The sequence below is a fragment of the Ipomoea nil genome, unplaced genomic scaffold, assembly GCF_001879475.1.
Source record: "Ipomoea nil cultivar Tokyo-kokei standard unplaced genomic scaffold, Asagao_1.1 scaffold3384, whole genome shotgun sequence".
Taxonomy (NCBI): Eukaryota; Viridiplantae; Streptophyta; class Magnoliopsida; order Solanales; family Convolvulaceae; genus Ipomoea; species Ipomoea nil.
In genome coordinates this window covers 876,887-904,290 of record NW_017619812.1, presented here as the reverse complement: position 1 = coordinate 904,290, position 27,404 = coordinate 876,887, and the positions used below count along the sequence as shown (strand labels likewise).

Genomic DNA, 27,404 nt, shown 5'->3' with positions numbered 1-27,404 from the left:
GAGACACCATCCCTGACGTTCTGTGGTGTTGATGAAGAAGAAGAAGAAGAAGAAGAAGAAGAAGAAGAAGAAGAAGAAGAAGAAGAAGAAGAAGAAGAAGAAGAAGAAGAAGCATCATGAATTGAGGCTGTATGTCTGGTTTGCAGATCTCTGATGCGCACCTCAACAGACTCAATATCCTTCACTACTTTTTGCAAGCTCCGATGAAGATCTTCACAAGCTGCAGCCTCACCCTGGTGCTGGTTAGCCGCCAAGTAAACTTCACCCACTTTGGATTCAATTTCGCCTTCTGCTTTCATTGCAACATCTCTGATTTCTTTAACCAGCCTTTTCCCTGCCTGGCGATCGGGATCAGAGGTAATTACAGGCTTAGGTTTGTGAAGATAGGCCTGCAGGACATTGAGCTTGTCCTTTAAGGTGGATAGGATGAATTGAGCATCATCAGGAAGAATGAAACAAGGATTTTTATGAAGAAGAAGAAGCTGTAGTTGATCTACTATTCCTAGTAGACTACTTACAACAACACATTCCATCGCTGAATTGAATTGCTTTTTTCTCAACTACTGATGGATGGATCGGAGAATTTCCAATTGGCTATACTATGGAAATATTTGGTTGGTGTATGGGAGAAGAAGAATTATTTGTTTGGTGTTATAGTTCAAACAATAATTAAAACAAGAGATAATAATTAAGGGTTCATTTCTCTAAGCATTGCATGATTAATTGATTGTTTAATTAGATGACTCATCAATTACATTGGATGGATACCCACTAAATTACACAAAATATAAGTTGACTATATATATAATAACAATAGACAACCTAAGTACCTAACATATTAATTGTCATGATAATATTAAGATTTCGTTTTTCAAATAAATATAACAATAGACAACTAGCATACTAGTTGACCAGTTGTCATGATAATATTAATATTTTCTCTCAAATCTTAACTATAATAAAGCTATATGGCTTGAGAAGTAATTAATGTTACAATTATTATTTTGGTGAGTAATTATTGTTACAATTATTATCTCTATCCTTATTATTATAAAATAGCCACAACATCCTTTACTATATAAAAAAAAAAAAAAACACAACATTTGAAAAATAAAATAACTATTTTTTTCTCCCCCATAACAACGGATTACATTTATTTTAAATTTACTCATACAAAATTTGAAATTTGCTTTCTAAATGTAATTATCTTAGTTATTATTTGTATTGTGAAAATTATAATATAGATGAAATACAATTAAGAATAAATCAATGTAATTATGTAAATTCTCTCAATAAGTTCATTTGAATATGTACATAATTAGAGATTATATTAACCATGCAAAATTTTAATTTTAATTGTAATTTTGTATTTTATAAAAAAATAATAAATACTTGACCGATGTAAGCTCAAAAATATTATTATATTAAATAATTAAAAATATTTTTATTTTTTCTATTTTTTCTATTTATATTTATAATAACATCATTTTTTCCGTGCATCGCGCGGGTGAATTACTAGTTAAATATAATTTAACAATAGATGTGAAAGACCTTTTGGTCTAGTGGCACCAAGGTGCTTTCTAAAGAAATATTAGAAAATGACCTAGTTGCTAAAGACATTTTAATTTTTTTTTTTTCCGGATTTGATGGAGGGGTAACTCGGTACAAAGAGTTATATGCTTCTCATTATAATCATCCTGGTGGAGCCGTGGGTAACCTGGTACACAAGACTTTAAAAATGATATACAACACATATTTTAGGATGTAGTATAGATTAATATACTGAGTAGAAGATAAGTCTGTTGCTTTATTAGCACACTTAACTTTAAAAATATTTAGCATACTTAGCATAAGAGTTAAAAGTATATTGTAAAATTTCATGCAGGGAACAAGAGAAAATCAACATAAGAAACACGTACAGCCACAACGAAACAACAATGCAAAGACACACGGACATACTGATAGGACAACAGTATTGTGGATGTCTCACATTAATCAAGTCTGTAAATATTAAAGTCAAATGTGAAAATGGGCAGATGTTTAAAACCTTGGGCTAAGGTTTTGTTAGGGATGAAGTTTGGAGGAGTAAATGTATGGGATGCGGTTTGCTTGGCATAGGTTTGAGTAAAGAGAAAATCTGGAGTGGATTTTCATTCTTTGACTTGCAAATCTCTAGGCATTTATTGTTGCATTAAATGCTTGCGAAGAGGTTTGTGCAAGGGGAAAAGCTTGGGCATAGGTTTGTGCAAAGGGGAAAAGCTTGGGCTAAGTTTCTTTTGTTTGCAGGAGAAGAATAGCATTAAATGCTTGGAAATTTCTAGGCACATGGGTTGCTAGCTTGGAAATCTCTAGGCACATGAATTGCTATAAATATGCAACATCTCTTCATTCATTTTGTTGGGCTAGGGCTTCCCTCCTATGTGGTAAATAGCTCATTTTGGACCAAGCCTATTCCATTGCAATATTTGTTAGCTTGATGGAAAAGTTTGCTGACAATTGTTTGGGTTGGAGAATGGGTTATTGGGTAGAAGTTGAAGGGTGGAAGTTAGAGTGAAGGAATTTGGGTGGAAGTTGGAGAGAAGAGTTTTTGGGTGGAAGTTGGAGAGAAGAGTTTTTGGGTAGAAGTTGAAAGCTATCCTTCCTTCCCTCCTTTCCCCATGTCGGCAGTAAACATTATAAAAGGGGGATGAACCCATTTGTTTACTGCTATCACCACTACACCAGACACTTCTACATACTACACATATTCCATTTATATTTTTCGGCAGAAGCAGTAGGCCAAAAAGAAAGAAAAATTCAGTTTTCTTTCTTTCTCCTTTCACGGCCGTATGCAGCAGTTGAAGGAGCAACATCTATTTCTTCTTCTTTTGTGCAACTTTGTCATGGGTTTGCCTAGCTTCTTTGGTGGCACGGCAACAGCGTGTGTCGGCAGGTTTTGTCGCACGTCTGATGGATTTGTCGTGAGGTTTGCCGAAGATCTTTGTGATACTTTTCTTCATCAAATATTTGTAGAGGTCAGTGTTTGTTCCAGGCATCATCGTTTTGGGTAAGCTCGTAATATTTGAATTTTTTTCACCTTGTTCATGGTGGTTGAATATTTTGAGTACGAGTTGGTATCCCTTTTAGGCCTGTGAACGTGATAGAATGTATTTGGCCTAGAGTTGTTGTATTTGATGATTTTTAGGGTGTTTGGCTCGGGTGGTAGCCAGCAACTTTGTACCCAAGATTTATTATAGTGGAATATTGTGTTGGTGGTGGTCTGTGATTTTTTCCCGTGATTTTGGGGTTTTCCACGTAAATCTTGTGTCCCTTGTGTCTGTTATTTATTTTGGCTGTTTTGTACATCTCGTATTTGCGCTCTTGTCGGTCCTGTGATTTTATTTGTCACAGGTGGTGGGATTTTTCCCAACACATTTATCCCATCAGATCTGTATCATCCCATTCGAAATATAGAGAATAGTATAGCAAAATACAGAGAGTAAAAATAGAGACTTATATTTGTAATTCCTATTGTAATATCCTTTTGCTAATAAAGAAAATTCTTTTTCAAATTGCCGTATTCTGTGCTTGATTTACTTTAAATCTTACACTAGAAATATTCTCAATATTTCCAGTTCAAGTTGTTATTGTAAATTTGGTGTTGTGAACCATATCGATCCTAACAAAGTCTAACTCTCTGTTTTGATCATTCTATTCTTGTGTACTATCTCCTTTTGAATAAGTGTTATTAGTCTGTTTCCTGCTATTAGTTATGTTGTATCTTTGTGTAGTAGTCTTAGACAATCATTGTTTCTACAAAATATACATTGTATTTATTACCATTGCATTTTATTCAGAAAAAAAATTTCAGACCTTTGGAAACTGAATCTGGGATGATTAGACAGCTGTTTGACTATTGTTCATGAATCATGATTGCAATGGTTTAACCTTCATTTACGAAACAAAAGTAGTTTCTAGTACTAATTAAATGCATTTTCTTATCTCTTTTGCTGATTTTATACGTTTTCCTGATTTGTCCTTTGTGCTTGGTGTTTCAAGGAAATTCAAAGATTGATGTCTATCAACTCTCTAGATTGGTAGCATGCTACTTCTTGTGTCATATTTTGCAAAATTGGAGTCTCTGATGTATATTCTAAAAATTATGTAAAACTTGATAAATCTTCTAAAACATCAACTTCGTCAAATTTGTATCAATTCTTGACGTGGAGACACAAACGTGCAGACAGACGTTAAAGGTGAGTGCATTGAATTCGTGGGAAAATTTGTTATGGCTAACCTAATGTTTGAAAGTAATAATTTGCTGGGGCAACCCTAGCCAATTTGGTCAGATTGTTGGCTTGGTAACCACAAGGTTCCAAGTCCGACTCCTAGCGGGAGCGGCCTATTGATGACCTTCTTGGTTTGAGCCAGCCAGTTAGCTATAAGCAACCTCGGTTGGTTTACTTTCTTGTGATCCTTTATTAGCTAGGGATTACCTATTGCACACTCTTGAGTAGTGCCTTATACATTTGAAATAGTTTATGCGAACAAGTTATACCCTCTTGTTGCCCCAAACAACAGGACAATTTCTTTACATTATAAATTACTTTAAAGAGTCGTCGGTGTATTATCTTTCTCATAGTACTATTATGTTATCTTTCTCAGTACTCAATCACTGGCCATTAGTGTGAGCTACTATTATGTTGTTCTGTCTGTCCTTGTGTTCCTTAAAGTATGGTGTTAAGGATCAATTCACACAGTATGCTGGGACCCTTCAGGCGAGCATCTGGCTTCAGTTAGCAAGGACTATGTGAGAGTGTAGACACTGGGTTCAGGAAGCGAAGGGAATTGTGTACACGAACTTAGTTCAAACGGCAATAAATTTCACTCATGTGTTTTTCATCCTTCCTACTCTTCATTGCTAGTTATTGGCTGTTACCAGGCAAGTTATCAACCTATGTCCACTCCTCTAGATATAACTTTTAATTTGCATCCATTTATGAATGTGATTCTGTGCTAACTAACTAGCCAAAGGGCGTTTCTTGCAGTCTCTAGAGCTTTGGAACATCACCGAAAACAAAACGATGACGCTTCCTGCACATGAAGGATTGATTGCTTCTTTGGATGTATCGACAATGGCGGGTTTAGTTGCTTCAGCCAGTCATGACAAGATCATTAAGCTTTGGAAGTAATGACAACGCCATTGCTTCGATCCGATGCTGCAACCTTGTTTTTCACACCCCTCCCTCCTCCTCCTGTTATATGGTCAACTAAAATTCCTTTTGCAGAGGCTGATTAGACAGACATAGGTTTTTAGTTTTTGGTGTTTAATTATGTAAGTTCATTTCTGTGGTATGACTACTCCTGTCAATTATGGTGCAATGGATGTTTATTATCATGGAAAAACTCAAATATTTGTTACAAAAATTTGAAGTATTTCAGCTGCCAGAGGGACTAAATCGACTAAAAATAATTATTTACGGGGACTAAAGCGATGAATAAGCAATTGAGGGACTACATTGATATGAATGAGATTGGTGGTTTTGTTACTTGAGCTTTGCTCACGATTTTGGCGGTTTGTGACTATGATATTTAATGGTACCCTCGTGTACTGAGAGTTCGGCGGTGAATGTTTGGCGTGGGACGACGGTCCCAGGTTGGACTCAGAAGTACAGGGTGGCACTAGGAGGTAATGGTTGGAACTGAAATATGGCCCGGGGTAGCCATAAGGTTGGAACAGGGCTTAAGGTTGGATCTTGGAACATGAATATGTCATTATGTGATTTATTGTATTTCCTTGCTTATATGCATGTCATTGATGAACTCTACCTTGTGAATGGTAAGTTGCATCTAGAGTTGTGTTGTCCATTATTTTTGTGGTTTTGTGGTCTTGTTGAGGTTGATGATCCTCGTTCTTGTTGAGAGTGTGATGAGTCTTTGATGTTGATCTTTTTCTGGCTTTCAAATGACTATATACTGTATTCCTCAATCTCAAACGCTTTTGATTATATCTATCTATATACTTTGTTATTTAACGCGTATTGATGGGTTACCAGCATTATTCGCTGACCTGGTGTTATCCCCATGTTTTACAGGTTTTTCCTAGTTGGGGAGCGCGCTAGATGTGGACTCTAGTTAGAGCTTTAGACAGATGTGGCCTGTGTGCCTTAGACAATGCGTTGTTTTGTTAGATTATGTAGACTCAGCCTGTGCACCCATAGTTTTATGGCTGTGGCATAACACTTTTCTCGGTTTATGTTAGCTTTCGCTTGTGATTAGTTGATGTTTAGTTTGGTTATCTTTGAAATTTAAGTTTTAAAATGTTGGTAAAATCGGGGGTGTTACAGTTGGTATCAAAGCCTAGGTTTGAGCCTAGGATGTTAAGAGTCAAATTTTAAGAAGTTAAGATTGAATTAAGACTCTAAGTTGACCTCTAAGTGCCTAAGTGTTAGGACTTAAGATTCCTAGGACGCGCGGTGAGATGTGAGTTTTCTTATCGCTGTTGTGTTTATCTTGTTGCTCTTGTATAGTTTTAGCTTCCTCATTTTAAGCGCTGGGTAAGGGTCCGTAGCTTCCGCGTGTTGTGCCGTAATCGTGCTATTTCTGTAGAATCTTGCTATGGCTCCGCCTCGCCACCGTGCCCGTATGCCGGAGACGGCTACAAATGAGCAGCTGGCTTAGAACCTGTAGCACCGACTCAGACGATGCAGACGTTGAGCAACGCCCTCTTGCATAACAACAACCCTCCGTCACCTCCTGCCGGGAATCGAGATGTGGGCCGCTTAGTTTCTGGTCATAGACCGCCCGTTTTTGCTGGGGAGGAAGACCCCGTTTTGCTTGAGGAGTGGATCAGGTACTTGGACAAGATTTTTGCTGCAGTAGGTTGCCCGGATGACTGCCACGTCGAGTTGGCTACGTTCTACTATAGCTACAAGGCGGACCTTTGGTGGGTGCATGAAGGCCCGGCTTGCCTGGAAGAACCGGGGTTTGATTGGTTGGCGTTGAAGGATAAGCTACGAGAGAGGTTCTACCCGTCTCATGTTAGGGCCATCATGTACGAGGAGTTTCTTCACCTTCAGTAGGGGACGTCAACAGTGGTGGAGTACCACAAATGCTTCCTCGAGTTGGCACGCTTTGCGCGGATGTTGTGTAACACCCCGTGTTACGGCCTTCAATCCCGGATTAATTATTAAATTAATCCTGTTAATAATAATTAAATATGATTTAAATCGGTTAGGTTTCCTTTAATTAATTAATAAAGGTCCACCATGAACCGTGGACCCTTGCCTAAATTAGAGTCCTAAGCCTATTAGGAATAAAGAAAGTAAACCCTTTACTATTCAGATTCTAATTAGGAATCCTAGACCTAGTTATCTATTAGGAATAAAGGAAGTAGGCCTTTTACTATTCAGACTACGATTAGGATTCCCTTTAATTAATTAATATGGTCCACTATGGACCATGGACCCTTATCCCTAAACCCAATCCTTAGTTCCAAAAGGAATAGAATTAGCAAGCCTATAATATTAGTTCCTAATTAGGACTCCTAAATATATAAATAAGGGACTTAGGAGATGCCTAGAACGGCCCACACGCCTAAACGCCCCATCACCCCAGGAGAGCTCCAAGAATTCCCTTAGAAGAAATCAAGAAAGCAAGAAAACTTAAAGAAAGATCCTTCATAGCCAAGGAATTATTTAAGGCTAAGAGGTAACCCATGTCTCAACAAAACCTATTTTCATAGCTATGGTTTCCCCTTAGGGTTTCCCCCATATTGTTGTAAATGGCGATTGATGATGATTATTATTGATGTCGATATAATGATTCCATGAGGAATCTCGATAATCTTGATATTGGGAGTTTCTTGATAATTATGATGTTCTTGATGATTAATTGGGGTTTTGATGATTATGTGTTGTTCTTGATGATTATGATGTTTTTGATGATTAATTGGTATCCTTGATGACTATGTGTTGTTCCTACCGAATCTTGCAATACGAAGACGAATTGTATTCTTATTGATATAAAAGTGATTAGAACCCTAGGTTGTATCGTATGATATCATTCTTGGATTATCGGGTGGGGAAATCGCATGTTTGGGTGTTGATTATGATTAGAAAAGCATGATAGGTTATGTGCCGTTCGTTTATCGTATTTGATCCGTAAATTTCTATGTGTTGTCGTTAATTACGTTGAAAAGTGTCTAAGCATGGTTTCGGGTTCCACATCGGTTCCCGGGGCGAAAAGTGTTGAAAAGAGTCAGTGGGGGGTAGGTGGGGGTAGGGGACCCGCCACCTACCCGCGGCATTCACGGGCAGCTCCGGCAGCGGGCAGCCGGCGGGCGGGCAGCTGCCCGCCGGGCACCCGCTGCCCGGAACAGTGTTGCCGGCGGGTGGACCCCCACCCACCGGCTACCCGCTGGAATTTTCCCCCCCGCGGGACCCCGGCTTCCCCGTTTGATGTTTCCCCGATCCCTGTGGTGTCCCAACGGACCCCGTTTGTCGTGCCTATGTCTAGTTTGATATTTCGGGTACCGTTCATAGGTTTATGAGTCTATTATATTGCATGCTAGTTGAATTGGTATCCCGTTGACCTAGGTGGAAGAAGTATGATCCCCTTAGGACTATTCTTAGTACGTGATGGATCACGCATAAGGTTGTTATACGCTTTATCCCCCTTCCCAATGTGTAATTTTGGTTGCATGTGCTTGCTATGTGTTATGTGTGCGTGTTACCCCAATTCGGTTGCGATCGGATTGGTTATCCTGAGCTGCGGTTCAGAAGCCGGCTATGGTCAGATGGGAATTCCTGGCTGTAGTCGGATGACGGTATCCTGGGCTGCGGTCCAGAAGCTGGTTGTAGTCAGATGGGAATTCCTGGCTGCAATCAGGTGACATTTTTCCTGAGCTGCGGTTCAGAGGCTGGCTGTAGTCAGATGGGAATTCCTGGTTACAGTCAGATGACATACTCTCTTGGGCTGCGGTCCACTGTTTGGTTGCGATCAAACATTATGATGAGCTGTGGTTCATCGGTCGGTTGCGATCGACCTCCCCGTGTTGCGATACGGGGCATGGTGCTGTGGGGCCGTGTCAGAGCTATATGCGCTGACCCGCATGTATGGGCATGCGAGTGGTCCTGTGGCGCCAACAACGTGCGTTATGTGTTGTGATACGGACGAGTTGTGACTACGAGTGCCTTGGGACGTGACTATGGGTTTCATATTGGGGATTGTTTATGATGGGTTATGATTACTGCTTATACCTTGCCTTATTTGCCTTATCTGTTATGAATTGCTTATGACTGTTATAACTGTTGCTTGTGTCTGACCTTATCTGTCGAGTCATTCCCGGTTTTAAAGCTAGAGTTCGTAGGATATATCTTCATGCTCAAAATGGTTTTCGTATATCTATATATATCTCTATATGTATTGTATTTCAACGCGTTGGAGTGGGTTACCAGCATCTCTCGCTGAACAGATATATTTGGCTTTCAGGCACAGAAGAATAAGTCACTGAAGAGCGCTAGTACTCGGAACGTAGAAGTAGTTAGTCCCCTTTCGGCCTGCGTGCCATATTATGCATTTACATTATTGAGGATATTAGTTAGTTAGCCTGTGCACCTGGGTTCTCCAGCTCAGGTGTGGCATAGCACCCCGTACACTTGTATTATGTTTTGGGATTTAATGAGATAATACCTTTATTTTATAAGTTTTAAATGTCTTGAAAATCTGGGGTGTTACAGTTGGTATCAGAGCCTAAGTTTGACCCTAGGATAAGACTCTTAAGACCGGACTTTAGGACACTAGGCTTGAACTCTAGGTACTTAGGAACATAGGATCCAGGAATCTTAGGACGCGCAGTGAGATTGTGAAACCTATACATAACACCTCCCCTCACTTCATCCCTCTCTAACTTAAAGGAACCTCCCCCTACGCTTACCACACCAGGTAAGGGTGCGAATAGATAAGTTTACTTCTACAACTGGGTAATGTACACTTACCCGATAAATCGCCTCGTCCTAACTCCCGTCAAAAGACTTGACAATGACCCTGACCAAAGAAAAGGAAGATTTGGATGACTACTAAGAAGAGGCGTTACAGTCAGGACTGCTAAAAGGGACGGACTGCAATACGCACCAACCCAGGGTAACCACAATAACCCCCGAGTCAGACAAATGACATGCACCTTCCGACAAGTTGCCTTATCTCGGCGAACCCGGGTTGCGGCTACAACAAACAGGAAGGAGGACTAGGACACCTATTAAAGTAGCAAAGGAACGACACCATTAGTCGAATCCTTGGGTGCAAGGTAAACCTTGCAACCCCACCACCCCAATTTAAAATATCATCCACCCTGGAACCCCAGCATCTTGATACCCCTATTTGTTGAAAACACCCACCCCGAATCCTTAATTACCTTAAGAGAAAATTCGCAACCGTCATGACCTTGCTCACCCTTTGTTGCGCTTAACCCAAACCCTCGGAGACCCTAAATTGTTATTGCCCTTACTCTAAGTTCATATCCCCACTCCGTTTGGAAACCCTGTTAAAAACGTAGAGCAGCATAAGGCCCTTACCCTGCCCAGGGGCGTGAAGAACCGACATTCATTGATTCAATATTAAAATAAGTTGTTAGATAGGAATCGGCGAAGTAGGTGGAGGTTACGAATACGTATCACCCCACCCTTGCACGAAAACCGTGAAGGCTTCTCGAGAAACCATAGCCTGTACGTACGCCACCGAAGAACGCCATGCGTTGACAAGAGCGGGCAAACAAATACGTTCAATGTGTCAGGGGCCCTCGCTACAGAAAACATCGTCAAATAGGTGCAACAGGCCGAACCTCGAGGAGGACATAAATCCTTGCTAAGAATTTCATCCACCAGGGAAGGGATGAAACCCAATAGAACAAGAAAGACTAACCCGAAACCCCCTTACCCTTAAGAACCCTCGGCAAGGATTAGGAGTCAAGACCTAGGGGTTTGACCCACTAAACCGACTGGGTCCAGACTTCTGGACATCCGAGGGGAACGTGCACGGAAACCATCACGAGAATTCCCCTGGAAGCCATAGAAACGAAGGGGACTTCGACACGGGAAGAGAAGATCAAACGAAAATCTTAGAATCAAACAAAGCCAAGGAAAAGGGACCACCAGTTCGACTGCAGGCCAAAACCAAGCCCCAAACAGGCATAATCACTCAAAGCCAAGAATCCTTAGCCCCTTTCCCTCCCCTTGCCAATCAAGTACCATTTCGTTAAAGAATCCGTCCTATCACTCCAAACCTCGCTCTCGATCCCTCATTATAGACAAACCCGTACAAGGTGGCAACCTTCCTTCCTGTATTACGACCTTGAGACATCGACCCTATCCGCCCCTCGACTTTGAAACCTAGCCATTGCACTCCTTACACCCCTTTAAACCCAGACCAAGAAAACATAGATATATATATATATATATATATATATGTATGTATATCTACCTCTAGAACTCGTGCTTAAGGATCAATGAACATTGTACGATGGGTCATCCTATGTATCCAAGTCCCTTTTATTGTGCACAAGGGCATGGGACTTGTCAGGACATGAATCTGTGCATTTTTGGGGCCTTTCCCGAAGGAATTGACTATTCCTAGTCACTTTCCCGCGGGTCCCCAACGGGTCCTTGACGGGACCTTGGCGGGTCCTTGGCAGGAGCTTGGCAGGCGGACGACCGCCCACCTCGCGCCCACTGGTACAATGTGCTGATTTCTTAACCCCTCATTTTATTGATTTGTGGCGCACTTGTGTGCCTCGATTGAGGAATGTGAGTCTTGGGTAAGGAACCATGGACCACCTAAACATAGTGTCCTACGCAAAAGACCTTGACGCACGAGACACCATCGGGAAATCACAATCAATTACATTGCACGAGTAATTGAAATCGGATCCTATGATACAACCGACTAGGGATGTTTGGCATAAAGGATTGCGCAAACCAAGGAGGCGAGTTGGGAACTCGTACTAAGAACCCACGAAAACCTTAAAAGTCAAAATGCTAAGGAGGGGCCGGGACTCCTCCAAACCATGGACATCGTTCGAGCAAATCAGAGGACTCCTTACAAGTTGTATGGAATCAAGAACTACGTATCCCATGGTGCTAAGCAAAAGGGTGAAGAACACATTTCGCACCAAGACTTCAAGGGTCATTAAGGACCTACAAGGAGAGGAGGTGACTCGTAAATTCGCCGAGTCATCCCACAACGAGATTCGGTAACCGACTGCGCTTTAAAAGAAAAAGGGCACGCAAGGACACCTTCATCATTAAGAATAACACAAACAGGGCACAACAATGCTGAACCTCGGGTAAGACATGAAGTCTTACTAAGAATTTCATCCACTAAAGAGGAGATGAAATTCAATAAAAAGAGAAATTCAACCCAAAATCCATCGACTCCAAAGAGACTTTGGGAAGAATTTGGGAAATGCACCCTAAGAGATTGGCTTGGTTGACCCAACTCGGTCAAGACCTTGGGCGCATTAAAGAAGTAAGTGTTGAATCACCACGGGAAATTCCCTCAAGAAAGAAGAGAAGGATGAAACCTTAGCCTGGGAAGCAAGGTCTAACAAGGATCTTAAAGTCAAGCAAACACCAACACCAAGGAAGGAGGATCATCAGCTCGTCGGCGCATCGTGATCAAAGCATCTAACCAGATTATTCACTTGGGATCGAGAAACTTTAACCCATCCTAGCCGAATTCCTTTCCCTCCCTTGGAAAATCGGCCCCTTCCTTATTTCAAAACCCTTTCTACCCTTCAGACCCCATTCTCAATCCCATGTTTTAACGATTCCATACAAGTGGCAACCTCACAACCTAAGTTGCAATCTCGAAAACTTGATCCTAATTCCTGAATTCACCGTGTCCTCAAGTTTGAAACCCACTCTCTTAAACCTGTAAAACCTAATCGCTCCCAAAAACCCAACACACATAGGCGTGCAAGTATACAATTTCCCCGTGGAATACCTTCTCTATAGGACCATGGTTCTTCTCTTGACTCGTTAACCCTGCAATGATTTCCAAGCTTCGGGGACGAAGCTTCTCGTAAGGGGGGGGGGAGTGTAACACCCCGTGTTACGGCCTTCAATCCCAGATTAATTATTAAATTAATCCCGTTAATAATAATTAAATATGATTTAACTCGGTTAGGTTTCCTTTAATTAATTAATAAAGGTCCACCATGAACCGTGGACCCTTGCCTAAATTAGAGTCCTAAGCCTATTAGGAATAAAGAAAGTAAACCCTTTACTATTCAGATTCTAATTAGGAATCCTAGACCTAGTTATCTATTAGGAATAAAGGAAGTAGGCCTTTTACTATTCAGACTACGATTAGGATTCCCTTTAATTAATTAATATGGTCCACTATGGACCATGGACCCTTATCCCTAAACCCAATCCTTAGTTCCAAAAGGAATAGAATTAGCAAGCCTATAATATTAGTTCCTAATTAGGACTCCTAAATATATAAATAAGGGACTTAGGAGACGCCTAGAACGGCCCACACGCCTAAACGCCCCATCACCCCAGGAGAGCTCTAAGAATTCCCTTAGAAGAAATCAAGAAAGCAAGAAAACTTAAAGAAAGATCCTTCATAGCCAAGGAATTATTTAAGGCTAAGAGGTAACCCATGTCTCAACAAAACCTATTTTCATAGCTATGGTTTCCCCTTAGGGTTTCCTCCATATTGTTGTAAATGGCGATTGATGATGATTATTATTGATGTCGATATAATGATTCCATGAGGAATCTCGATAATCTTGATATTGGGAGTTTCTTGATAATTATGATGTTCTTGATGATTAATTGGGGTTTTGATGATTATGTGTTGTTCTTGATGATTATGATGTTTTTGATGATTAATTGGTATCCTTGATGACTATGTGTTGTTCCTACCAAATCTTGCAATACGAAGACGAATTGTATTCTTATTGATATAAAAGTGATTAGAACCCTAGGTTGTATCGTATGATATCATTCTTGGATTATCGGGTGGGGAAATCGCATGTTTGGGTGTTGATTATGATTAGAAAAGCATGATAGGTTATGTGCCGTTCGTTTATCGTATTTGATCCGTAAATTTCTATGTGTTGTCGTTAATTACGTTGAAAAGTGTCTAAGCATGGTTTCGGGTTCCACATCGGTTCCCGGGGCGAAAAGTGTTGAAAAGAGTCAGTGGGGGGTAGGTGGGGGTAGGGGACCCGCCACCTACCCGCGGCATTCACGGGCAGCTCCGGCAGCGGGCAGCCGGCGGGTGGACCCCCACCCACCGGCTACCCGCTGGAATTTTCCCCCCCGCGGGACCCCGGCTTCCCCGTTTGATGTTTCCCCGATCCCTGTGGTGTCCCAACGGACCCCGTTTGTCGTGCCTATGTCTAGTTTGATATTTCGGGTACCGTTCATAGGTTTATGAGTCTATTATATTGCATGCTAGTTGAATTGGTATCCCGTTGACCTAGGTGGAAGAAGTATGATCCCCTTAGGACTATTCTTAGTACGTGATGGATCACGCATAAGGTTGTTATACGCTTTATCCCCCTTCCCAATGTGTAATGTGGGTTGCATGTGCTTGCTATGTGTTATGTGTGCGTGTTACCCCAATTCGGTTGCGATCGGATTGGTTATCCTGAGCTGCGGTTCAGAAGCCGGCTATGGTCAGATGGGAATTCCTGGCTGTAGTCGGATGACGGTATCCTGGGCTGCGGTCCAGAAGCTGGTTGTAGTCAGATGGGAATTCCTGGCTGCAATCAGGTGACATCTTTCCTGAGCTGCGGTTCAGAGGCTGGCTGTAGTCAGATGGGAATTCCTGGCTACAGTCAGATGACATACTCTCTTGGGCTGCGGTCCACTGTTTGGTTGCGATCAAACATTATGATGAGCTGCGGTTCATCGGTCGGTTGCGATCGACCTCCCCGTGTTGCGATACGGGGCATGGTGCTGTGGGGCCGTGTCAGAGCTATATGCGCTGACCCGCATGTTTGGGCATGCGAGTGGTCCTGTGGCGCCAACAACGTGCGTTATGTGTTGTGATACGGACGAGTTGTGACTACGAGTGCCTTGGGACGTGACTATGGGTTTCATATTGGGGATTGTTTATGATGGGTTATGATTACTGCTTATACCTTGCCTTATTTGCCTTATCTGTTATGAATTGCTTATGACTGTTATAACTGTTGCTTGTGTCTGACCTTATCTGTCGAGTCATTCCCGATTTTAAAGCTAGAGTTCGTAGGATATATCTTCATGCTCAAAATGGTTTTCGTATATCTATATATATCTCTATATGTATTGTATTTCAACGCGTTGGAGTGGGTTACCAGCATCTCTCGCTGAACAGATATATTTGGCTTTCAGGCACAGAAGAATAAGTCACTGAAGAGCGCTAGTACTCGGAACGTAGAAGTAGTTAGTCCCCTTTCGGCCTGCGTGCCATATTATGCATTTACATTATTGAGGATATTAGTTAGTTAGCCTGTGCACCTGGGTTCTCCAGCTCAGGTGTGCATAGCACCCCGTACACTTGTATTATGTTTTGGGATTTAATGAGATAATACCTTTATTTTATAAGTTTTAAATGTCTTGAAAATCTGGGGTGTTACATGTTGGTTCCCACCGAGTTGGCTAAGGTGGAGAAGTTTGTTGCGGGGCTCAACTACGAAGCCAGGAAGGCCCTGACGATGAGCAAACCTAGGACGCTCAATGAAGCCTATCTGAGTGCAGCAGCTTCAAAGAGGATCCAATGAGTTGGCTCGGAAGAGAAGCGAAGGGAGTGGATCTCAAAGTTTCAAGAGGCCAAGGCAAGATTTTAGGGCAAGACCTGCTCCTCCTCAGCCTCAAGGATCGGCTCGGACCGATAGTGGAGAGAAAGGGAGACCCTTCAGATGCAGGAGATGCGGTAAGGATCACATCAGGAAGGATTGTCAAGGTAACGCGCTCCAGTGCTTCAAGTGTGGAGGAAGAGGTCACAAAGCTTTTGAGTGTCACCTCCAGTCCGACCAGAGAGCTCTGCCATCTAGCGCCAAATCCGGCGGACCACCAGGAGGGAGTTCCGGTCGTGGCTCAGGAGGGACAAAGCCTTCGGGCAGGGTGTTTGTGATGAGCAGGTCGCAGGCTGAGGCCGAGGGCATTGTGGAGGAGGAGGCTGCAGATATTCTTCTTGAGCCTACCTTTTTACCTTGAAATGTACCCTTTTCGTGTGTTTTCCCTTGTACCTTTCTTTGAGTAAAATTACTCTTGTGGTTTGATTGCTCCCCTTGAGTTGTTAACCTTAGCTCTTAGAATTCGGAGTTCCAAAAGTCGTGTTTAGAATTTTACCTTGGGTGTCACCTTAATCCTATTTCTTCATTTTAAAAGCTTAGAATTGCTAATTCTTTTTAAGAACCCCCTTAAAAGACGCGGGTAGGTGGCGGGTCCCCTACCCCCCACTGACTCTTTCATCACAGAAAAATGCCCCGGGAACCATTGTGGAACCCGAGACCATGCTTAGACACTTTCAAACGCAATTGACAACAACACGTAGACAGTTAACGGATTCAAAAGCAAGAACATACGGCTCATAACCTATCATGCTTTTCTAAACATAATCAACACCCAAACATATGAATTCCCACCCAATATACCAAGAATAATACCATACGAATTCCACGATATAACCTAGGGTTCTAATTATTTTTAAATCAACAAGAACACAATTCATCTTCTAATATCAAGATTCGGTAGGAATATCATATAAACATCAAGAACATCATATAATCATCAGGAACATCAAGAACACCATCAAGATCACCCATGGAATCATAACACTAATTATCAAGACCATTATAACGAATCATCAACACACAAGAATATGGGGAAATCCTAAGAGGGGAATCATAGCTATGAAAATAGGTTTTGTTGAGACATGGGTTACCTCTTAGCCTTAATTAATTCCTTGGCTATGAAGGGTCTTTCTTTAAGCTTTCTTCTTTCTTGATTTCTCCTAAGGGGATTCTTGGAACTCCTTGTGTGGTGAGAGATTATTGTGGTGTAGGATTTAGGTGCCTCCTATGATCCTCTCTCTCTCTCTCTCTCTCTCTCTCTCTATATATATATATATATATATATATATATATATATATATATATATATATATTCCTAAGAGTCATAATTGGGGTCTAAATACTGTGGGCTTGCTAATTCCATTCCTTATAGGACTAAGGACTTGTTTTAGGGATAAGGGTCCATGGTCCATAGTGGACCCTATTAATTAATTAACGAGAATCCTAATCATAATCTGAATAGTAAAAGGCCTACTTCCTTTATTCATAATAGATAACTAGGTCTAGGATTCCTAATTAGAATCTGAATAGTAAAAGGTTTACTTTCTTTATTCCTAATAGGCTTAAGACTCTAATTTAGGCAAGGGTCCACGGTTCATGGTGGACCTTATTAATTAATTAAAGGGAAACCTAACCGAATTAAATCATATTTAATTATTATTAACGGGATTAATTAAATGATTAATCCGGGATTGAAGGCCGTAACATGGGGTGTTACAGGAGGAGATGAAGAGGAAGAAGAGGAAAATGAAGGGGAAGGAGAAGAGGCTGAAGAGAGTGATTCCGAGAGTGAGGAGAGCTTGAGAAGAAAAGAGGTGAGGATGAAGAAAGAACACGATGCCATGACCCACGAGGAGCGTGTGGTGACCCTTCTCCGTCAGCAAAATCGGATGATTGAAGAAAGTTTTTCCTTCATGAAGGCTCAGCTGGTCACTGTGAATTAGAGGCTGGATGTGCTGGAAGCTAGTTCTAGCCGAGAGGGAGCCGAGGAAGCTTCAGACGAGGATGCTGAGGATTCGAAGGATGATTCCTCCTAAGCAGGAGTTGGAGGTAAGCCCGTTTCTTTCCTTGTTTGTTTTGGTTGTCGGCTTGTTGGTAGTTGTTTGCTTAGTTGTTTAGTTTAGTTGGTGCGCCTCTTGTTTGCTTTGGTTATTAGCTTGTTGTTAGTTGTTTGTTTAGTTGCTTTGTCTCGTTTGAGCTTAGTTTTTTCGTGGCTTAGGACTAGCGTAGATGGTTGGTAGTTGGCCTTAAGTTGTGCTAGTTGTATTGTTGCTTGAGAAGTTTTCTCCGTTGCCTTGAAGCCTTAACTTTACTTCTGATCGTTGGGACTCTTGATTGATCACTCTTTGCTATCTATTGTCACATTTTGGTTCATTTTCTATCCTTGTTTGTTAACCCGTCGTGCCCAAGCTTTGGGGACGAAGCTTCTTGTTAAGGGGAGAGGATGTGACACCTCGTAAATCTAAATGCTAATTGAATTGGGATTAATTGAGGAATTAATCCTAGCCTTCCTTGGTAATCTCTTCCTAAAAATCCTGAAATTTAATAGTCGAGGGACTAGAATTTGACTAGTCACTTAAGTCAACCAAGTGTACCTTATGCTTTATGATTTGTACCTTTACCCTTTTGTCTTTACAACCTTAGTAAGGGTAAAAGTGACCTTTCACCCATGATTTCTTGATCAAGCTATCCCTAGCAAGTCATTCCTTTCATTCTCTCATACTAGCCTAAGTTCCAAACACTCCATCATCTCTCTAAAAAGAACCTAGCTTACTCTTCAAGCAAAAGGAGAACCTTCTAGCTTTGCAAGATCCCATTCCAAGATTCCCACTTTCTTCTTCCCAAGCATAGTAAAGGGTAAGGTTCATAGCTATTTAGTGTTTTTAGTCATCTTTTGGGTGTCTTTATCTAAGATAGAATCTTTCTTGTGTTTTGGCTTGTGTAAGAAGTTGGTGGAGAAGAGGAACTCTAAGAAGAGGCTTAGGAGGGTGTAAAAGAGAAGTTGTTAAGCTACAAAGGTAACCCATGCTATACAAAACCTATTTTCTTACCTAAATGATGATTATTGGCTTCTACTTTATGTTCTTGATGTGACTTGTGAGATTTGATGCATGATCTTGTGATGATGCATGTTTAGAGCTTGTATTTAGGTTTCTTGAATGCCATTGCTTGGCTATTTCTTGGGTTCAAGTCATATCTTTGTTCTGTGTGAGATTTTGGGTGTTTTGGACTTGAACTTGGCTTTGTTGATGAATTTTCCCGAAGGGAAAAATGGTGTGTACAGGGTGTACCCACGGGCGAAACGGCGGGCAGTAGCCTACCCACCACCCCACCCACGAAGAACGAAGTGGGATGAGGCATGTACCCCGCAGGGAACAATTGTTGATGGTGAGGGGATTTGTTCCCCGTGATCCTTTTACTTCTTGGTGTTGATGTTTTGACCTCCCGTTGTTGAATTATTGAGCTCTTTGTGAGTTTTCTTGATGTTCCGTATGTCTAGAACGATGAGTTAGGAACCCATGTTAGGATTTGGTGTCTTGAATTGCGCTAAGGGTCCAACTTCGTGATTCGTTGGGCTAATTTGAGTCTTGAAGGTTCGTTGTAACCCTTTTTGGTTTACCCATTTGATGAGCATGCTAGTTTGATGTTGTTATGCTAGTACGTACGGTTTGTTCCTTCTTGTTGAGAATTGGCAACTTGTGTTGCCAATCATTTTGATGTTGGATTGTAATCCTTGATTGTTGAGTATGGTCTCATGACTTTGTTGAAATATCTTGATTGATTCTTATGGTGTGATCTTGTACAAATCGTTGTACCATTTTGTTGATACTTGATTAGGGCTATTGATGAGACTTAGTCTTCTTGATAATGATGACTATGTGTGAATATGAATGAGATTGGTGGTTTTGTTACTTGAGCTTTGCTCACGAGTTCGGCGGTTTGTGACTATGATATTTAATGGTACCCTCGTGTACTATGAGTTCGGCGGTGAATGTTTGGCGGAAGTTTCGCGGGGGACGACGGTCCCAGGCGGAATAAGGTTGGACTCAGAAGTACAGGGTGGCACTAGGAGGTAATGGTTGGAACTGAAATAAGTCCGGGGGTAGCCATAAGGTTGGAACAGGGCATAAGATTGGAACTTGGAACATGAATATGTCATTATGTGATTTATTGTATTTCCTTGCTTATATGCACGTCTTTGATGAACTCTACCTTGTGAATGGTAGGTTGCATCTAGAGTTGTGTTGTCCCTTGTTGTTGTGGTTTTGTGGTCTTGTTGAGGTTGATGATCCTCATTCTTGTTGAGAGTGTGATGAGTCTTTGATGTTGATCTTCTTCTAGCTTTCAAATGACTATATACTGTATTCCTTAGTCTCAAACGCTTTTGATTATATCTATCTATATACTATGTTATTTAACGCGTATTGATGGGTTACCAGCATTATTCGTTGACCGGGTGTTATCCCCATGTTTTACAGGTTTTGCCTAGTTGGAGAGCGCGCTAGATGTGGACTCTAGTTAGCATAGTCTTGTTTTCCTTTTGCTTAGATTTGGGCCTGTGAGCCTTAGACAGATGTGGCTTGTGTGCCTTAGACAATGCGTTGTTTTGTTAGATTTGGTAGACTCAGCCTGTGCACCCATAGTTTTATGGGTGTGGCATAACACTTTTCCCGGTTTATGTTAGCTTCCGCTTGTGATTGATTGATGCTTAGTTTGCTTATCTTTGAAATTTAAGTTTTAAAATATTGGTAAAATGGGGGGGGGGGGGGGGGTGTTACACCCATTCTCTACAAAACCTATTTTATACTTGCTATGATGATTTCTTGCTACTCTATTGATGTTCTTGATATTGTGAGTGAGTTGATGCAGAATCTTGTGTTTATGCATGTTAGAGCTTGTATCTAGGGTTCATAAATGCTATTCATTGAGCTATTCATGTGTTCAAGTCATTTTCTTGTGAAATGTGAGTTTTTGGTGTTTTGGACTTGAACTTGGAAATGTTGATGTTTTTCCCCAAAGGGAAATTTGGTGGGTATAGGTGTGTACCCGCGGGCGGAACCGCGGGTGGCTGTCCACCCGCCATTGCACCCGCGAGTGGTGGTTTGGTACACAGCGGGCGGAACCGCGGGTGGTTGTCCACCCGCATGTACACAGCGGGGGGAACGACAGGCGGTTGTCCACCCACTTGTACAGTGTATTGATTTCTTGACCTCTAGTTTTGTTGATCCGTTGTGCAATTGTGTGTCTCCTTTGATGTTCGTACATCTAGAATGACGTCCTAAGTATCCGTGATATGATTACAAGTCTTGAATCGTGCTTATGGTCCAACATTGTGATTCGTTGGATTTATTTGAAGTTATTGAGGTTCGTTGGAACCATTATGTTTATCCTTTGGATGTACATGCTAGTTCTAATGTTGTTGATACTAGAATCTGTTGTTTGTTTGTTCCTAATGAGGATTGGCAACTTGTGTTTCCAATCATGGTAATCTTTGGATTAAAGTCTATCGTTGTTACATCGTTGCCCTAATTGTAGATTCAAGTCATTCATTGAAATCTATCGATTGAATCCCTTGATGTGACCTTGTACATTTGTGGTACTCTTTGTTGATTCGTTGATTGAGCTCTTAATGAGCCTTCTGATAATCCTTGAATTAGTCTATAATTATGCTTCGTTTGTTCTACACTACTACAGGAAAAGGATTTAACGTCGCCATTATAACGTCGGTTTTTCGAAAAACCGACGTTAAATATTTAAATTTAATTTTTATTTTTTTAAAAACACATACGATGTCGGCTTTTTTAAACAGCCGACGCCGTATCTATAATATAAAAAAAAATAATAAATATATTATACGGCGTCGGCTATTTATAAAGCCGACGCCGTATATCCAATAAAAAAAATTAAATATAGTATACGGCGTCGGCGGGTATAAATCCGACGCCGTATACTCGAATTAGAAATAAATAAATAAAATATATATATTATACGGCATCGGCTACGTATATAGCCGACGCCGTATACTTGAATTAAAAAAAAAATAAAAAATATATATATAGTATACGGCGTCGGCTACGTATATAGCCGACGCCGTATACTCATTTCATTTAATACACAAAATCGAAGACACATCATATCAACGCCCCATCTCATCGCCTCATCTTCTCATCATCTCACCACCGTATACTCACCGCCGCCACCAAAACCCTCCACCACCGCCACCGTAGACAGATCAGGTCTCTCGACGTTCGCCGCTCGCCGATCGACGTTCGCCGCTCCCCGCTCGACGCTCGACGCTCGCCGCTCGCCGCCTCGCCGCTTGCCCCTCGCCGGTCGTTGCCTCGCTGCTTGCCGCTCGCCCGCGCTGCCACGCCGGCGGACTCCGGACGTCGTCGATTGACGCATACATGGCAGGTACACCGTCGTCTCTATCCGCCGTCGCCATCCTATATTCTAATATACCCTATATTATTATAATATATATATAATAATTTTTTAAATTTATATACCCTATATTATAATATATATATATTGTTAATTAATTTATTATATTACTTGCATTATTTATCCATTAATTTATTATATTACTTGCATTAGTAGAGTCACTAAAAATTTGTTTTGTAATTTATTAAAACTATAGATTCAATTTAATTGCTATTTGCTATTAAGGTCAGATTCAACTATATAGTATATTATTTTATTTGCTAATTACCCCTCAATTAAAGAATTTAAAGGGAGAATAATTTATTAAAATTTAAAATAATTTCAAAATTTTCACAACCATTCGTTTCAACTAATCAGAATGGGTTTGCAAAAATCTCTTTTATTATAAGTATAATAATAAATTATTAAGATATTACAGTTTAGCATTATCTTGTTCTTATTCTTTAATTTCATCTGGGACTAATTAATATAGAACCCATTTTAATTATTTCCATCATAGATATATTCATAGATAAAACTAAAGCATAAATAATATGATGACTAATACAAATCGAATAAGATTGATGATAAGAATTGATATTATTAGAGGAATTTGGTGTACCAACCAGCTAAGCTAAAACCATTATTCTGTGCATCAAACTGGTGTAAATATATTTATTTGTGACCATTAGTTTATGGATAAATAATGCAAGTAATATAATAAATTAATTAACAATATATATATTAATAATATTAGCTTTAGTTTTTATGATTTTTTATGATAATATATTACATCATTTTAGTACACTAGAGTATGTTTTTATGATAATATATTAATAAGTAAATGTTCTATTTCTCGTTTGATTTCACTTCTTTAGGTGAAAATATTTGATTGGTTTATTTTTTGTTAGGCGTTAATCGGGTTTGACTAAGTTCAGTCCTTGCTGCGCTCCTCCTCCACTGTTCTCCGCCGGTCTCGGGTACGCAATTTGTCTATTGTGTTTAGCAAGATTCAATTCACATTGTGTTTGACATGTTCTTTTGTTAGTTAGGATGTATAAGAAAGCATCTAGAATTGACAAATGGTTATTATTATTTTACTTAGATTGGCTTGTACGTGATGAATAAATGCTCCTTGTTTGCGTTCATTAAATGCTACTTGTTCGCACTATGTAAATGCTAAAATTATTGTACTTGTTGTAGTAGTTATTATTATCAAAATTTGTTAAAATAGTGTTAACAAATGTTTAATTAGAGCTATTATTATCTAGATTGGCTTGTACGCGATGGATAAAAGTTGGATGATAGCTAATCGACTTAGTACGGAATACGAAGATGGAGTTAGAAAATTTTTAGACTTTGCAAAGAGTAACCTTCCGAATAGTAATAACAGGTGGTTGTGTCCTTGTAAGAAATGTTGTACTCAGAAAAAGTTAGGTGAAGAGGACATATATGATGATCTAATCGTTAATGGGATTAATCCATATTATACACAATGGATTTGGCACGGTGAACGCGATGTGTCTACGACATCTAATGTGTATGTTGACAATGAAGATAATGTGTCTGAAGATCGGTTGGATGAAATGTTTCGCGATGTTGGAGAAGAGTTTACCAATCGGTCAAATGAGTTAGATGAATTATTGAATGATTCAAAACAACCGTTATGGCCGGGGTGTAGTAAATATTCCCGATTATCTGCTATATTAAAATTATTCAACTTGAAAGCTGGGAATGGGTGGAGCAACAAGAGCTTTACTGCGTTACTTGAAATAGTAAAGGACATGCTTCCAGATGGTAATGAACTTCCCAATAGTACGTATGATGCCAAAATATAATCTTGTTTTGTAGAGTACTTTTGATATTCCCGACACCATTGATATGAAGAGACATTGGTTAAGCTATGTGAGTGATAGGTGGAGAGATTTTAAAACAAAATTGGTGAACAAGTATATATATGGTATTTATGCAGGTCAGAACCCTTGTACTTATAATTACATTTATTACTAATAAATAATCATGTTTTCTTACTAGTATATATACGGTTGCTATGCAGGTCAGAACCCTTGTCAAACATACGACTTCATTGAACAAGAGACATGGAATGAGTTTTATCAGTCGCGTACGGGTGAATCATATGAGGTATCATTATTATTCTATCAATATTTTGAACAAGGGATATGAAATTTATCATATGATTAATATTTGGTATGTATGTAGGCAACAAGGAAAAAATATCAAGACATACAAGCTAAGAATATTCATCTACATCTTTTAGATGATGATGGACGAGAAGTTGAAAGAACAACAAGCATGTGCTGATGCAGATTCGTCGTATACAATGAGTCCTCCAAGTCCCATACGTAGAGCCGAAAAATGGAAGAAAGCAAGAATGGACAAGTCAGGAAATTATCGCACTGATTCAACTTGGTGGCGGAAAAAATTGTAAGTACATATCTTGTCATTTACTACAGTAATAGTAATTATTATTATTGAATAATTTTTACATATGTTAGGATGCTCTTGAGTTGCAAATTTCTCAAGGAGAATTTGTTGAGGATGGAAGAAAGGATTCATTGACTGTTGCGTTGGGTACCGATGAACATTATGGACGTGTTAGAGCCATGGGAAGAGGACATGGCATCAAAAGTGTTTTTGGCCATGCAAAACGTCGCCAAAAGACACCTGAAGATGTTCAACAACTGGTTGGTGTTGCTGTTGGTGCTGCCGTTGCAGAAGCGTTAGAAAAACAAAAGCAGGAAAATATTTCTGAACGGGAGGAATTTGGTCAACGTATAACAGAGCAATTTGAGGCAAGAATAGCTAGTATGATGTTGCAATTTAGTGTTATGCAGACTCCTTTACAGCCAAAGCAGGTGACAACCGTATGTGTGGATGCTGTGCCACCACCTCCCAGTGACAAACCTAGTTCCCCAGACCCTTTTAGTAATTTACCGGCTGTAAGTATTCGTTTATAGTTATCTTATTATTATTTATCAATAAAATTTTATATGATTTTTAATTAAAAATTATTGTAGTTAGGGGCACGATGTCAATTGTTTTTAGAAGATCCAATTAGACGTCCAGTGGCATATGGGACAGCTTACAGTGGTAGACAAGTTCATGGGGTTGTACTGGATGTAAACAATGTGAAAGTGAGTATAACTGATGTTGGTGATCCAACTGCACATGTACCATTCCCCATCGGTGAGGTTAAGCTTGTAAGTGATGCAAGCCAACACTTTATCGTTTGGCCAAAGAAGCTGGTAGAGTTATGTACTGAAGCTAATGCGGTATGTATACTGATAATATTTCTATTTTAAAATATTAAATAATTTACTTTTTAAAACTATAATTCTTACTTGTATTATAATTCACAGTTAAAAGACAATACCATGGACAATAGTATTGTTATAGATTCTTTGACTGCTGAGTGCAAAAAGGCTTTTACAATAGCTCGCCGTTTCAAACAGAATCTTGTGATCCATGTGGCTCGTGGTATTATGGGCGAGATTGAGTATGACTTGCACCTTGAAAGTGTGGAGATATTGCGTTTCTTAAGTATGGACACCATCGATGTTTCTCTAGTTCAGTTCTTTATAAGGTAATAATAAGTTCTTTATGATTGTTTATGCATAATAGTTTTATATTTACATACTTGATTATTTATGTATAATTGGTTCTATTTGTGAATAGGGGTATTTACATCAATTTTGAGTTGGCATCAAAAGACACTTATGGTTTCCTAGATCCATATTGGATTCAACCAAAAATGAATAATATAGAAGAAAGGAAATCATATATCAATGCCACCATGCAGTATGGGAAGAAAAATGTGTATTTAGCCCTATACGTTCTCAAGTAAGTTTTAATTACGTTTTAAATTAAAGTGCTTACATATAATATATTTTTATATTATATTATATTTACTTATTTACGTATAACTAATAAATTACTTATTTGTAGTGAGCATTGGATGCTGATGGCGATTTGTCCTAGATTAAATGAAATTTTTTGGTTTGATTCACTTGGTCATGAGCCGTGTGAAGACATTAAACATATAATGGAAACATATGCAAATTTATATAATGAATTAATAGTTATTATTAAACAAGTGATGCCAAATATTTATATATATTTTATGTCTTATATGAATAGGTGTATGGCTGGAACAAGCATGATGAGTGGAAAGAAACAATCTCGTTCATCGAAATGGACTACATGTTTGGTAAGTACTTCTTTCACTTTGTAAAACATGCAAACTTATTATTTTTTATTTCTATTTTAAAATAATTTTATTGTAATTCAAATGTAGTGTGCTATACAAAAAGGAAGCACCGAATGTGGTTATTATGTGATGAAATTCATGTGGGAAATTGTTTCCAACAACCTAAGCAAATGAATGGATAAGGCAAGTAATCTAATAATACATATTTCTTTTTCAAATATTGTTTAAAATATTTACTTATTTATTATTTTTATTTTTTTTTTGAACTTTGTAGATTTTGGAAAGACAAGGACGATTGCCCTACAACAAACAAGAGATTGATGACGTTAGAAACAAATGGTCTAAGTTTCTTATTGATGAATGGGTTAATAAAACGTTGTTAATTTGATACTAGTTTATGTTTAAAACTACTTTGTGTTTATTGGTTTGATGTTAATTAGTAGTTTTGTTGCATTGTGTTATTTATATTAATTTTAGTTTTAGTATGTAGTTTTGTTGCATTGTGCTTAATTAGTTTCATGTTTAGTATGTAGTTTGAATTAGTTGATGTTGATGCTGAATGTAACTACCTGCACAGGTTCTGATTGCACAGCAAGTTGGGCTAGAGCATAAAACATTTTTTGTATAAAAAAAAAATAGATACGACGTCGGCTATTAGACATAGCCGACGTCGTATATATATTTATTATAAAAAAAATTAAATACATACGGCGTCGGCTATTTGGCGGAGCCGACGCCGTATGTATATATATTATTTAATATAATGTTACGACGTCGGCTAATTGGCTATTAGCCGACGTCGTATCATTTAAAAAAAAAATTAAATACATACGGCGTCGGCTATTTGTCGGAGCCGACACCGTATGTATATATATTATTTAATATAATATTACGACGCCGGCTAATAGCCAATTAGCCGACGTC

The 27,404-nt window shown here is 39.6% G+C and overlaps 1 protein-coding gene and 1 long non-coding RNA gene across 4 annotated transcripts in view; both read right to left on the bottom strand.

The window, feature by feature from the left end:
- The window catches only part of LOC109171032 (putative late blight resistance protein homolog R1A-10), a 95,504-nt gene that overhangs the window by 8,263 nt on the left and 59,837 nt on the right, over positions 1 to 27,404 (bottom strand). The gene's annotated exons all lie outside the window — the stretch shown is intronic.
- LOC109171033 lies at positions 140 to 15,838 on the bottom strand. Its single transcript, XR_002052524.1, has 3 exons — positions 15,829 to 15,838; positions 13,255 to 13,260; positions 140 to 220 (listed from the first exon to the last, which is right to left on the bottom strand). It is a non-coding gene; the product is annotated as an uncharacterized LOC109171033 (long non-coding RNA).